Genomic DNA, 15,760 nt, shown 5'->3' with positions numbered 1-15,760 from the left:
TATATGTATTAGATCTACATGTATATCAGATATTTGGAATGTGACACTTATTTCCTTAGATAATGGCATGTTGAAATAACACAGGAGTTATGGTGGCTGAGAAGGGCTGTCGCTGCGTTGACACCACACGGCATGGCGATAAAACAAGACCACAGTGCGATAAGGTCATTCGACGATATAAGACCACACAATGTAGCCACATTGCGACAGTGTTCAGTCACCACCATCAGGTCAGGGGTTAACTTTGGTGGCTGATTCGGCCCGAATCAGCCACCATAGTTAACGGATAGATTCATACTTCAAGAAAGTTTGTATTTTTTTAAATCCGGATTTGCTTTTTACGTGAAGTACAAGTGACGTGTACTGTGACGTCATCAACATGGAACCATGCAAATGTAAACAAAGTGAAGCGACTGCTACTCATATGGGAACCCTGTTTGGCGTGAGAAGCAAACACTTTAACCACTAGGCTACCTCCACCGAGCTCCAAATGTCTCAAGGCATGATTTGCAACACACGTGGTCTCACCTTAGGGAAGTGGCGTTTTTCAAAATAGCCTCGGTTCATCCAGCAGTGAATGGGTACCCGATGGGATGAGATGGCCAGATGACTGGTAACCTTATAGTGTCACACAAGCAGCTTAGGTAATACTGTATTCTGTATGGACACAAACACATTATTTCTATTATTATCAATTTAGGATTGTATATATTTTCCTTGGAAAAGTAATGGGAAAACCTCCAAATACGATTCTCTTGTTGGGAGGGATGGGAGGGTCACCAAATATATACAAGGTCATAAAAAGCAGTACTCATGTTTTGTTAGCACCATGTATAGAATACACAAGCACACTGGGACATTGGGAGGGTCATCCCTGACTTGTACAAACTACTGCTGCCAGTTCACTAGTGCATCAAACATCTGTATTCTAATTATTAGTGTCCACTAAACATCCTGGATGTCTTGATGGCAAAGTGTCCAGAGAAAATTAGAGTGGTTTAATGAAGTATGTGCACGTGGTTTCAATTAAACATGTACCAGCACCCACGACCATACCCCTGCACACATACTTTCAGAATTTTATTGGTTCGCCGATCTACACAATAGGGATAACTCATAGGGATTACTACACGAGTGAGTGAGGGTGTGGATGTGTCTGTCTGTGGGGTGAGTCATATATTTTTACACACCACAAGTTTGCAACACTTTAAGGTCGAATACATTCATATTTTACATCTCACCATTAAAGCACATTACATGGTTACTGATCACTACTTAAGACTGACTGACTGAGTTTGGCTTTACGCCGCTTTTAGCAATATTCCAGCAATATCACGGCGGGGGACACCAGAAATGGGCTTCACACATTGTACCCATGTGGGGATTCGAACCCGGGTCTTCGACGTGACGAGCCAACGCTTTAACCACTAGGCTTCCCCACTACTTCAGAAATAAAGTTCGCTTTAACATCATGTATAGTGTAATTCAGCACGCTTTCCCCCTGAGACGCTTGCGTCCGACAACGAGGCGATGACAACTGATATGCATCGTAACGTCGGTTACCAAGGGTACGTTCGATTACAAGGGGGCAGACTGGAATAAAGCAGTGACACCAATACATTGTGACGTAATTCAAAAAGTGTACATTATCGTCCCAAAAGTACTGTTGCTGCCTTTGATCTTTAAACTAATCCATAAAAGAGTTTCTCCCCAAGGCCATTATAATGGTAATAATTATGTAAGAATATGTTTTTCACAAATCATCATTATCAACAATATTATTATTGTTTAAAACAGGTCACCAACTTTTAATAACAGCAACTTGTGTCCTCTTCAGTAATGTTGATTCTTGTTGCCATCAAACAGAAATAGAGATATCGTTCTTGTTTGAAGTAGTTCTAATGTTCAAACGCCAATATGAAAATTCAATCCTTCCAGACAGGTAAGTGTCGGTATTAGGTTTGTCCCGGGATAACACGAGTGGGTCACGAATGTGTGGCGTTAAAAACAAACTAAACAGGCCTTGCCTTAAGACAAGTATCGACGCGCATGAAGACTAATATTATACCACGTACGCCGCTAGATCTACCAACGTTTGAAACTGAGGCTATGTTGTATTCGGGCGAGGTGACTCCGTTCTTGACCCCCATGTCACTGTCACAATATCCACCAAGTAACATATGTCATATTTGTGATTAGTAAAGTACCAATTCTAGCTAGTACCTTTGTTGGGTTGAGTCCCATCCGGGATTCGAACCCACACACTGTACTTTACTAAGAAAGTGTAATCCCAAATATAACATGTTACATTTGACCACTTTCTAAATGGCACTGTGTAATCACAATGTAACTATTTAGATGTATGAAATTATTCTTGAAAGCGTCTGCTAGAGAAATATAACACCCGATGAAGGGGCAAAAACATATGCAACGTGTGTAAATAATAAAGAAGTTGCACATCCATACCAAGTGTCTTGTGTTAATATGACATCTACCTAATAAAGAAGTTACACATCCATACCAAGAGTCTTGTGTTAATATGACATCTACCTAATAAAGAAGTTGCACATCCATACCAAGTGTCTTGTGTTACTATGACATCTACCGAATCAAGAAGTTGCACATCCATACCAAGTGTCTTGTGTTACTATGACATCTACCGAATCAAGAAGTTGCACATCCATACCAAGTGTCTTGTGTTAACATGACATCTACCTAATAAAGAAGTTGCACATCCATACCAAGTGTCTTGTGTTACTATGACATCTACCGAATCAAGAAGTTGCACATCCATACCAAGTGTCTTGTGTTAACATGACATCTACCTAATAAAGAAGTTGCACATCCATACCAAGTGTCTTGTGTTAATATGACATCTACCGAATCAAGAAGTTGCACATCCATACCAAGTGTCTTGTGTTACTATGACATCTACCTAATAAAGAAGTTGCACATCCATACCAAGTGTCTTGTGTTAATATGACATCTACCTAATAAAGAAGTTGCACATCCATACCAAGTGTCTTGTGTTACTATGACATCTACCGAATCAAGAAGTTGCACATCCATACCAAGTGTCTTGTGTTAACATGACATCTACCTAATAAAGAAGTTGCACATCCATACCAAGTGTCTTGTGTTAATATGACATCTACCGAATCAAGAAGTTGCACATCCATACCAAGTGTCTTGTGTTAATATGACATCTACCTAATAAAGAAGTTGCACATCCATACCAAGCGTCTTGTGTTAACATGACATCTACCTAATAAAGAAGTTGCACATCCATACCAAGTGTCTTGTGTTACTATGACATCTACCTAATATTATTAAGATACCTCTCGCTCGGGCAGCACACAATTTCACACTCGTTTCGTATAAATCGTATGACACATTTGCTAGTGTAATTATCTCTTTTTTATCCATTATATATATATATTTGTGCAGTAAAACACGGAAGTAAGTGTGACTGCCCTGTTCATTGACGTCACGTTCAATTGTTTAATGACGTCACAGACGTCGAAATACAGAAACAATGCTTACGAGGAAAAAGTGATATGTGCACATGTGCACATATGATATATAGAGGATATTATATGAGTGCCCATGTCATACTATGTTTACGACACGAGTGCCTAAATGTTGGTATTTCCCGAGCGAGAGCGAGGGATATACCGATATTAAGGCACGAGTGTTCATGTTCATGACGTCACGTCACCATGACAAAGTGATATTTTGCCCTAGGGCATCGTATGAAAAATATGAACCCCGATATTTTAGCCCTTTAATAAATATGACAATGCTTTAAACTTACGTTTCACTATATGGATAATAAAAACGGTTAGTCTGCATTGTTCCAACAAATATATCCAGTATACCTGGAGCAGTATACACACACTCACATACGCAAATACAAAGAGTTCTAAAAATAGGCACAGTGCCAAGAACCACGTTAATATATCAACACCAAGTCGTACACGCAAACGGAGCAATTACAGCACGTTCTGAAAATAGCCCGCTCAGCGTATTGCACAACGAGAAGAAAACAATCACCCCCGAATACTATATAACAGACCACATCAACTGGCTGATTAACTGACAGAGGCCTTGCCTGTGTTGTGAATAGTCATTATGGTGCTGAAGTCGTCCGGCAAACGCGGAGTTTCAATCGGGTTATAACAGACGCTACCGCACTTTCAATTCAATAGTGATAACAGACAGGGACCGCGGAGAAGAAAACACCAAATTGAAAAGCTGATTGAGAACTTCGATGTTCCAGGTTTTGATGTTGAATTCTCGCTCAACAAAAGAGAGAGATGGGTTTTGCCTGAAGTCATCAGAAAATACATCCAGTCCCGAGAGTCGCCTGAAGACACTACAAAAACAGATTTATTTCTGAGGCACAAGCTCAAACGACAATCTAACTGCATAGCTTACTACGCTGATAAAGGACATATAAAGCGACTTGTTCCGAAAGCAGGACGATATTTTAGTGGGAAGGCGGTAACAAATTTCAAAACACGTCCAAAACAAGCAAAGAGAGATAAGAAGACAGTTACCGACACTGAGGAAACACTTCAACCTGGTACTGATGAATCAACAGTGAGATATGAGATATTCTGTCCGTGTTCCCCCAGAAGCTCAATTTTCCATAACCCGAAGTACATCAAACCAGAGGCTAGAGACAGTGTCAGCGCCTCTGTGAATGGAGGGAGGAAGAAGAAGCGACGATCTCGTCTAACTAGGCGAGATGTGAACGAGATGTTAGATGACAGTTGCAAGGACTTTGATGATCAGAGCGCAGACGACTCTGACACTGGAGGCGAGATATCTAGTGGAAACTTTACACTAAGAGACTTCGTCAAAGTTGAACGTAAAATGAAGCGAAAATGTCGCACGCGACGACCTAGCCAAAACGACGACAGTGAACGTAAGAGAGGTCGCATTGTGTTTGTTGATAAAGATGTGTCGTCTGCTGGCTCAGTGACAACAGAAGATGAACAATATGCGCAGAGCGAGAATTCCCCTTCAGTCTGCCTCAAGGACCCAACAATTGTTATTCCCGTAACCATCAAAGTGGATATAAATGAGGCTGCATTTGATAACCTGCAAACTGTGTACGGTCGGCGTTATATCGAAGCAAAATGTGAACCCCGCAAGTTTAGTATTGATATGACTGACAAACTTAGAGATCATGTTAGAACGTCGAAATTCTTCAGTGACGTGACGTCATCATCGATGGATCTCCAGGGTTACCTTTCGTTTACAGAGGTCGAATGTCGGGATGATGTCACTCTAAGAATCTACAAAGTTGCCCTGAACGTTGGCTCTCATATGAACTCTATCAAGCTGGACACAGTTGTGGAGATGGAGACCTACACACTGGAACAGCTCGAGAACAAATGCCTCTCATACATCGATACTCTCCCCAGGTATGTGTTCGTGAAGCGTGACACCTTCAACTTCCTAGAAAAGCCCTTCATGACGTTTCAGCTTGTGAATGAGGGGAGGAGGTGGAACATGAACTGTCTCCACCCACACGAGTTCTCTGACAACGTCTACAGTCTACAAGGGACCTACAGAGAAGCTACAGAGGCTGGCTGTCCCACCGATGTGTGCGGTATCTGCCATGGCGACATTAGGGTTTCCACTGAAAGGATCGACACACGTTCCCCTGCAACTAGCCTTGACGCCTGTGGACACTGGTTCTGTGATAGATGTTGGAGACAACATTTGGTCAACAAACTGCGATCTGGACCTTCTGCCTTCACGTGCCCTGAATATGGATGCAGTGTAGAGGCAGACTTCCCCACTCTTCTTTCCTTCCTGCACATCAGCGACATCAAGAAACACACCGAGAGGCAGATGAGTGAGAAGATCAACTGCTCCGCTCAGGCTAAGTGGTGTCCTAAACCTCAATGTGGACGGGCCATTGTAGCCGAAAGACCTCCCGGATCTAAAACTATTCCTGTAGTGTGTTCCTGTGGAACAGATCTGTGTTTTACCTGCATGAAGAACGCCCACTGGCCTGCCACATGTACCCAAGCCAAGAGGTTCCGTGAGAAGGTGATTGCATTGAAGGACTATGTCACTCTTGCCAAAGACACCTTCCTTGATCCATTTCCTGATGTGGTGTCTGTACGAGGGAAGATGTGCCCACAGTGCAGGCGATTCATTGAGAAGTTTGATGGATGTCCTAAAATGACTTGCCCTTGTGGGGCTAAATTCTGCTGGACATGTGCCAAACTCACATCTCATGAAGTCCATGTTTGTGTTGTTGAAGAAGAGATAAAATTTCTTATAGAAGAATATGTCATTGACTGTAACTCGTTCGAAAGGACACAGTTCTACAACACTGCGTTGGATCATCGCCGGCAGCGACTGAATGTGAACATCCAGAAATATCTCTACCGGGAGCGCACCCTAACCAAACGTCTGACGGCTGAAATACACGTGAACGAGAAACTAAGAACCCGAATCTGTGATGACGCTAAAATAATTGATGACCAATTATCTGACAGATTAGCTTTTGACTTCATGAGGCGCATGGTCAGTTTGAAACTCGAACTTCATCACGTGATCGAAAACGTTGCCATAGCAATGGATTACATGTCTCCAGGAGGTCTCCGCAATAAGCTCATGCATCTCCTGATAAGAATGGAGTCTTGCGTAGCCATCATTGAGGACCCTTTCGATAAAGGAGTTGAGCTGTCCAACTCCGAGCTGGTGGAGAAGATGGTGATTTGCCAGAAGGAAGCCCGTGTGTGTATTGCCCGTGTCGCACAGCTGATGAATTGATATGCCTTGAGAATTCTTCATCTTGTCAGATCTGTCAAGTCTCCTTGTATGGAAGTGTGTGTGAATATTAAACTATGACCTTGAACACCAGTGACACTCACATTGATTGATATGATACAATTGTACTGGCGTCTCTATACAGTCCATACTATCAATCGTGATATAAGGTTAAGAAAAAAGTTTTAAGAAAATAGTATAAATAAAACACAAAACTTAAAAAAGGTTTTGTTTTGTTCTTGTGAGAAAAGCCTCTAGTTAATACCAGAGGTTTTACACACACATTATTGTTCCTCGGACATGCTCCGTGATTGGGTGAATACAATGGAAGGTCAGAAATGCGATTCCCGGCCACTCCATTCCTAAAGACGTTAAAATATGGGACTTATTGTTTCCCTGCCTTGTGGTCAGAGATATAACATGGACTGGTCCGCTCCGAGTCTTTCTCCATGTAACATTGTGGCATACTATCTAAATGGGCATTCAATCTGCTTGATGTGATGGCCGAGACCAAAATGCTGAATGATTACATAATCCTTTCTTGGAATATTGAGGGTCTATACAAATATTGATATGATGATAATATGAAGGTAATTTTATCCAAATATGACATCGTCATTATGTGTGAATTTTTTGTTACAAATTTGAAGGACTTCACATCATATTTACAGGGTTTCACAACATTTAACTGTATTCGAGCTAAACGGAAGAAATATGGGCGGTATAGCGGAGAAATAAGTGTGTTTGTGAGAAAAAAATTGATCACTGAGAGGAACATATTACGTGTGTTTGAGCTTTTTGAAGATACTGGAATTCTTTTTAGGTCATCGGAGATGGGATTACCTAAAGAAATTATTCTGCTATTTGTAAATAGAATACTACACGAGGCCTCATTACATGCGAATTATACGAGCGAGTGTCCTTCCTATAGTGTCTGACCGAGGCGAAGCGAGGTCGAATAACATAGGAAAGATCACGAGATTTCATTATAATTCGTAATAATAATGAATTTCGAATGTCATTATTTATTACCCACATCTTACATGCATTAAATTGACAAAATGGCGTATTTTTGTTATGTTTTGGTTTCAAACCGAAACCGGTTTCATAAAGAGGTTGCGGAAGAGTTTTGCACTGTGGTACAATGTTTGCGTGACGTCACACTAATGACGTCACTGCCTTCAGTAACCGACGTCACGATGCATGTCAGTTGTCATCTCCTCGTACAGCCTCCTACAGTAAACTACTCCGCAGCACCCCGTTTCTTGGTTTTGCAGTTGCTTCATTCGGCTAACATCACTGGGTGGATTGCGTTTATGTTTTCGACGGATATAATGTCTCAGTTCGGCTCACAATTAAACAGCGACACGGCAACGTTCGCAGTGTTTATTCCACAATGCATTTAAGTTGTAGAATGAATGGATTCACGTGTTTGTTATGAATGAAAAATAGTTACGTCAGAATGTGACCCTGGTGAAGGTCATCGGTTATCAATCAAATCGTTAGAATCTCAGGGTCAAGTCGTTTACGACACAGGTCAACGCGATACGACACTCGTGTGACGTACGAGATTGGTAATGCAACTACCCATACGTTGACCACGTGGGTAATAATGCTATTTTTACCCACGTGGTCAACGTATGAGTAGTTGATATTATTAATCGTACGTCATCGCGTTGATCGACAACTGGCTGACCTGAAAACACGATTTGATTGAATAACCGACTCTCAATCAGGTCGCATTCTGAACGGCAACTTTCGCCTTTTCATTCATAACTAAGCTGATAGTCCATTCGTTCTACACTTAAATACATCGTGGGAATAAAATTCGCGACGTTATTCGTGTTTACCGAACAATGTGACTGGCTGAGACATTATATCCGTCAAAACATAAACGCAATCCACCAGTGATATTAACCGAATATTAACTAAACAAAAACGAGTGCTACAACAGAGTAGTTTACTGTAGGAGGCTAACGAGGCGATGACAACGAATGTATCGTGACGTCGATCTACGTAACGATGTGACGTCATTAGTGTGACATCATCATATAACCAGTGCAAACTCTTCACAACAATCTATCGAACCCGGTTTCGTTTTAATAAAAACATAACAAAATACGCTAACTCAATCAATTTAAATACATGTAAGACGTGGGCAATCAATCGTCATTACCACGCTCGGTCTCATTACATACGAATTATACGAAACTCGTGACCTTCCCCTATGTTATCTGACAAAGCGAGGTCAGATAACATAGGAAGGTCACGAGTTTCGTATAATTCGTATGTAATGAGACCTCGTGTAGTATTCTCTATATTATTTCACCTGAAAACTCCCCTGTGTATGAAAACAAATCAAACTATATGGTATATTATTGTTAGACTCTTACCTAGAAGAGATTACTTTTACATATCCTGATACTATTCTATTCCTTGCGGTGAGGTAGCCTAGTGAAAGCGTTGGCTCGTCACGCCGAAGACCCGGGTTCGAATCCCCACATGGGTACAATGTGTGAAGCCCATATCTGGTGTCCCCCGCCGTGATGTTGATGGAATATTGATAAAACCAAACTCTGTCAGTCAGTCAGTCTATTCCTTGCTGGGGATGTTAACGCACGGATGAAAACATTTCCTGGCTATATGCCCCACGACACACTTGATTATATATTCGAGGAAGATGATTCATATCCTGGTGATACATTTGATATGCCACGTTGCACACCTGATTCTGAGACAGTTCATACTTATGGAAGGAAACTTGCGGAGAGAGTTCTGCTGTACATACAGCATCCACACTCTAAACAGGGGGTTATTCAATGATATATAGGGATATGGATTACATACTCGGCAGCACAGAACTTTTTGAATAGTTCACTGATTTCGGTATCCTGCACAAAGATGAATCGATCAATTTTCCGTTATACTGCTCTTTAAGCATCAATATGTAGAGGTGAGGTGAGGTGAAATTGGGTTTAACGTCGTGCTTGAGAATATTTCGCTCATATGACGACGTGCATGCGTGTGTATGTGTATGTGCGACTGCTTGTACTAGCCCGGACTTAAGCTGGTTTTATAGTGCTAGCCCACTGAGATACCATGCTGCAGTGAAGCATGAATACCCCACTCAGACACATTATACTGACTCCGAGCCGACCAGTCCTTGTTGTACCCATTAATGCCGAGCGCCAGGCAGGGACCAACAAGTACCATATTTTAACGTCTTTTGGTATGACGCGGTCGGGGATCGAACCCGCGACCTTCCGCTCTCCGGGCGGACACTCTAACCACTACACCACGAGGCGGTCCCAATATGTAGAAAATAACTCTGACACAAATGAACAAATTCCCCACCAAGAGGATGAAGAGCACATAAAATATGTCAAATACTAAATGGGATGTGTCTCAATCCAGTTTCTCTGTAACTTCCAAAGTGTATTCTTATCGAAATATTATGAACTAAACAGTATAATGGAAACGCATATTGAAGAGGTGATGGCTATTCTCACTAATATTTATCAAACTGCCGCAAGCTTCGAGTACAGAGGAAAAAGACCTGAAGTGAATTTATCAGCCTCCATGGCGGGATAACGAGATTGAAGAAATTAAGAAACGTAAATACAGAGCCCCGAGAGCACACGGATATTTTAGTGGGGTTTATATCAGTTTAGAATTCAACGAAGAATGTTTAAACAAACATTTGCATCTAAAAAACACGAATATCATGAAAAGACAAAAACTCGTTGACTCTAGGACAAATCCAAAATTGTTTTGGAACACTGTGAAATGTAGCAGAAAAACATCCTGCATCCACAGGCCCTCGTGTCCTTGCGAAGATTAAAGATTAAAAAAACAATTTTTGGGATGACCCCCGACTCGAAATGCTACACAGTACAAACATTATGACAAGGCCGGACACTTCGGTGCACCCTACCCGCCTGCTTTGCCGATCGCTACGCTACCATCGCATGCAATCGATTAATATGTAATGTGAACATAATTATGGATGATTGGCCCATCGATCACCACTCATGACACCTACCAATTCTTTATTGTTATTTCTGCAAGTCGATTGAAACCCGCTTTTGACTCTCAACTAAACGATCTTGACACAAATGGATGACGATATGTCCGCACAAAGCAGGGGTGTGGTCATAATGTATTGTACTGTGAAGCATTTCGATTCGGGGGTCATTTCAAATGTTTTTTGTTTTTTTTAACATCTTTAATCCTAGCAAAGACTCGAGGGCCTGTGCCTGCATCTCCGAAAATATATCTTCCCAACAGTGGTATGAACATTTTATGAAACTCTTCCATCAAGATATGAATTCCACTTATGACATTTTAACGAACCGAATTATAATAATGACCTTGATATAAACAAGCCATTCTCAAGTGAGGAAATACGGAAACGTTTGCGAGATGTGAAAGGAAATACATCTCCAGGGGAAGATGGAATTGCGAGCGAACTTCTCAAATCGACTGAATATTATGTAATTGGTATTTTAACTAAACTTTTTATCAAAAGATGTCTGTCTGGAACACATTTCCGGATGAATGGGGAAAGAGTCCCCATTTGTCCACTGTTCAAATCCTAGCAAAGACGATCCTGGGAACTACAGATGTATTTCCTTAATAAACACTGTTTGTAAAGTTTTTACATCAGTAATAAATACAAGACTTCAAATCTGGTGTGATAAAAACAGGTGATTGTTGAACCAGGCTGGGTTCAGACCGGCTACTCGACCGTAGATCATATCTTTACGCTTCATGTAATGGCACAAAAATACCTTTATAAATTAAACGAGCGATTTTACGATCTGTTTATAGACTTTATATTTATAGCGTTCGACTGTATCAACCATGATATTCTACTGGAGAACTTGAGAGAAGTGTTGGACTTCAAGGGAATCTCTTGAGTAGTTTAATTTCAGTGTACAGAAATCTCAGTGCGTGTGTACGAACCGGAAGTGGTCTGTCTAAGAACTTCAGCTGCAACATGGGTACCAGGCAGGGATGTGTGCTGAGTCCCAAACTCTTTATTATCTTCATAAACGAACTCATTTCTATGTTGTACAGGACAGGAGGAAGGGGGGTTTCATTACAACAAAAATACCAGATATATATGCTCTGCTCTTTGCCGATGATGTATCATCTGTTGCCGACTCGACGAAAGATTGCTGTTTGTAGAAGAATTCTGTGACAAAACTGGGATGAAAATTAATTTGAACAAAACCAAGATAATAGTTTTTAGAAACGGTGGACCTCTTCGAAATTACGAGAAATGGCATTTTAAAGGCGAACAAATTGAAACGGTGAACCAGTACAGATATCTAGGAATTGAGTGCTCGCCGAAGCTGTCTTTGAGTAAGGCTCAAACTAGCCTTGCTACACAAGCAAGGAAGGCTATATTGGCTATATACCAATATCAAAGGAAGTCCGGTGATTTTGCCTACAGTGATATGTTTAAGCTGTATGAGAGTATGGTGGTTCCATATTGTGTTATGGTGCCGAGGTGTGGGGAACATCATTCAGTAAAATCACAGGAACCGTTCACACTTCATTCTGTAAGCGTTTCTTGGTCTATCCAAGGCAACTCCCACGAATATGGTTCTCGGAGAGTGTGGGAAAACCATCTCCAGAGTGTGTATATGACCAGAGCCATCGTTTACTGGTGCCGTGTTATTCATCTACATCCACCCAGGGTACCACACCAAGCTTATCTCGCGCTTAAATCGGCCTCAGATGCAGGGAGAAGAACTTGGGCTGCAGCCATAAAATCAATTCTATATAAACTTGGCTTCGGAATAGTCTGGATCCAGCAGGAAATAGGAAATACTGACATCTTCATATCAACTTTTAAACGACTAAACGATACCTAACTTAAGACTGGCACTCCTCCTACTATTGAAGGAATAAGTTTTCAACCTGCGGACATTTCAAATTCATGCCAAACGTTGAAGCATATCTGACACTCGACCTTCCCCTTCAACTACGCAGAATATTAACTAAATTTCGATGTTCCAACTTTAAATAGAAATCAAACTAGGCCAACATAACAATATTCCGAGGGAAGAAAGATTATGCAAGAGATGCAAGAAAAATAACATTCTTGTCATCGAAGACGAGTTCCATGTGCTATTAAAGTGCCCATCATACAGTGAACTAAGGAAGACACATCTAAAACTATTCTATTTACAACATCCAACTATGAACATACTAACAGCTCTGCTACAATCAACTGGAAAAACTAATTTGCAGAATTTGTGTTATTTTCTTCTAAAGTTACACGCCTTATTACAAAAAAATCAGAATCAAAGCACGCTGTAGTGTTTAACTATTTCATGTGTATAAATGTATTTTTGGCTAATGGTTTTATACTAAAATAAATCAGTCTGTAAATGGGCGAGCAATACAAACTGGTTTCACAACAACGTATGTTATGGATTTACAACTTCTTTAATATTTACAACAGGACGTTACTGGGCTACTTTTTGCCCCTTTATCAGGTGAATCATTCACCTGATGAAGGGGCAAGAAGTGGCCCAGAACCGTCGTGTTGTAAATATTAAAGAAGTTGCTCCTTCTTGCCCCTTTCTGGGCTACTTCCTGCCCCTTCATAAGGTGAATCATTCACCTGATGAAGGGGCAAGAAGTAGCCCGGAAACGTCGTGTTGTAAATATTAAAGAAGTTGTAAATCCATAACATTCGTTGTTGTGTTACCTCCCAGCTTCTAAATGCCCATCAAGCATCCAAACTGGTTTCAGTCTGAACATATATGTTAGAGAGTAGCACCCAGATAGGTTGCACTTCGTTTGAGCTCTGATGGAAAAGTAATTTAGTGATGTTATCAAGTACAGTACAACAAAAAGTTCTGCTGTGAACATTTATGTATATGTCAAGAAGTGTTTCCTGAAAATTGGCGGCATTTGGAGCTGTACTCCTCGTGAAAATAGCAGATTTATGCAATAATAATAATAAGAGTACTTTTATAGCGCCTCATCCACATCACTTGGGACATGCTCTAAGCGCATAACATATATACAGGTTCTATGTACAGGAAAGTTGACGTCATAGATATTTCTTGAAGAGGTGAGTTTTGAGCTTGGACTTAAAGACTCGGAGTGATGGAGAGGTTTTAAGATCCGATGGTAGAGAGTTCAGAGAGTGGCAGCAGCATGAGAAAATGAATTTGCACCAAAGGTTTTAAGTTTGCACACAGGAACAACTAGCAAGAGTTGATCGCTGGAGCGGAGAGATCTGTCAGGTTTGTACAGTGTTATCAAATCATGGAGGTATGCTGGACCAATGCTATAAACAGACTGATAAACAAGGGAGAGCAGTTTAAATTCAATCCTCTCGCGGATCCGGAGCCAGTGAAGAGAATTGAGAGCTGGCGTAATATGAGAACATAGCTTTGTCCTTGTGACGATGCGAGCAGCCTGATTCTGTATTTTCTGGAGGCGCTGTAATTGTTCATCAGAGATACCAATTAGTAAACTATTACAGTAGTCCAAGCGTGATAGAACTAGAGATCGAACGAGGGTGGCCGTTGCTTCCATGGTTAAGATGTTGCGTATGGAACCAATATTTCGGAGATGGAAGTGACATATTTTGCATAGGTGGTTGATATGACTTTTCATAGACAAATTTGAGTCCAAATAAACACCAAGATTTCTTACAGAGGGAGAGAAAGGGATTGAGGATTGTCCAATGGAAATGGAAGAAAGCTGACACTTCTGCTGTCTTTGACGTGGGGCAATAATGATGGCTTCTGTTTTACTATCGTTTAAGACCAGTTTGTTGTTTGTCATCCATGACTTGACATCATTGAGACACGACTCCATGTTATCCTTGGCCTTCTGCTGACTGTCTGGACTTGGTTTAAAGCTATCCACCAATTAGGAGTCATCAGCATAAAAGTGCCGCCCAATGCAATGATCAGAGATCAGTTGTCCCAGAGGTTTGGTGTACATAGTGTACAGTATTGGTCCTAAAACTGAGCCTTGTGGCACTCCACATTCAAGGACATGTCTGTCTGACAGTGCCCTGTTAATTTGAACAGACTGTACACGATCTTCTAGATATGATGAAAACCATTTTAGGACTGTGCCGTTTAGTCCATATTCGATCTGTAGCCTTGATAACAATGTTGCATGGTCGATAGTATCAAAGGCAGCTGAGAGGTCTAAAAGAACGAGCAGGGCAATATTTCCGTCATCTACGGACATCTTGATGTTGTCCAGAACACCATTTAGAGCTGTTTCGGTGCTATGTGCAGTCCTGTAGGCAGATTGATACTTATCAATCAGATCGAAGTTCTGTAAATGCCCAAGCATCTGATTTTTGACAACTTTTCAAGGACTTTAGAAAGAAACGAAAGATTAGAAACTGGTCGGTAGCTGCTGAGGTTTTCAGGTTCCAATGATGGCTTCTTTATCAAAGGTTTAATTACTGCCTGTTTAAAGCACTTGGGCACTATTCCAGATGAGAGACTGAGGTTGACAATCCTGGTGATAACAGGCAGAATGGTGTCTAGTACTTTCAGCAAGAACTTGGTTGAGAGTGGATCTGCCTCACATGATGTTGGTTTTGATGATGTTATGATTTTCATAATGTCATTTTCAGACACATGTGTGAAAGATGTTAAGCGTTGTCCTTGGAACTCTTTATAAGAGACATCATCGCAGAGACTACCCAACTTATGACGAAGTCTTGTGATTTTTTCAGAGAAGTAATTTTGGAAATCATTTGCCAGAGCAACATCGTCTCCCCTGTGGCAGAACTACGTCAGAATTCTTCCCAAGGAGTTTATTGAGGGTGCAAAACAGGCGTTTTTGGATTATCAGCATTAGATGTGATTTCTGCATTGAAGTAATCAGATCTGGCTTTCCGTATGCATTTGTTGACGTCATTTCGAGCAAGTTTGTATATTTGACGGTGAATTTTCAAACGTGATTTTCT

General features: G+C 41.0%; 1 protein-coding gene across 1 annotated transcript in view; it reads right to left on the bottom strand.

Moving 5' to 3' along the window:
* The window catches only part of LOC124270192, a 113,900-nt gene that overhangs the window by 86,791 nt on the left and 11,349 nt on the right, over positions 1 to 15,760 (bottom strand). The window lies entirely within an intron of this gene.

Source organism: Haliotis rubra, unplaced genomic scaffold (assembly GCF_003918875.1).
Source record: "Haliotis rubra isolate DU_JTF1 unplaced genomic scaffold, ASM391887v1 Scf15, whole genome shotgun sequence".
In the NCBI taxonomy this organism is placed as follows: Eukaryota; Metazoa; Mollusca; class Gastropoda; order Lepetellida; family Haliotidae; genus Haliotis; species Haliotis rubra.
The sequence above is the reverse complement of the archived record's forward strand: the minus strand, read 5'-3'. Positions and strand labels throughout refer to the sequence as shown.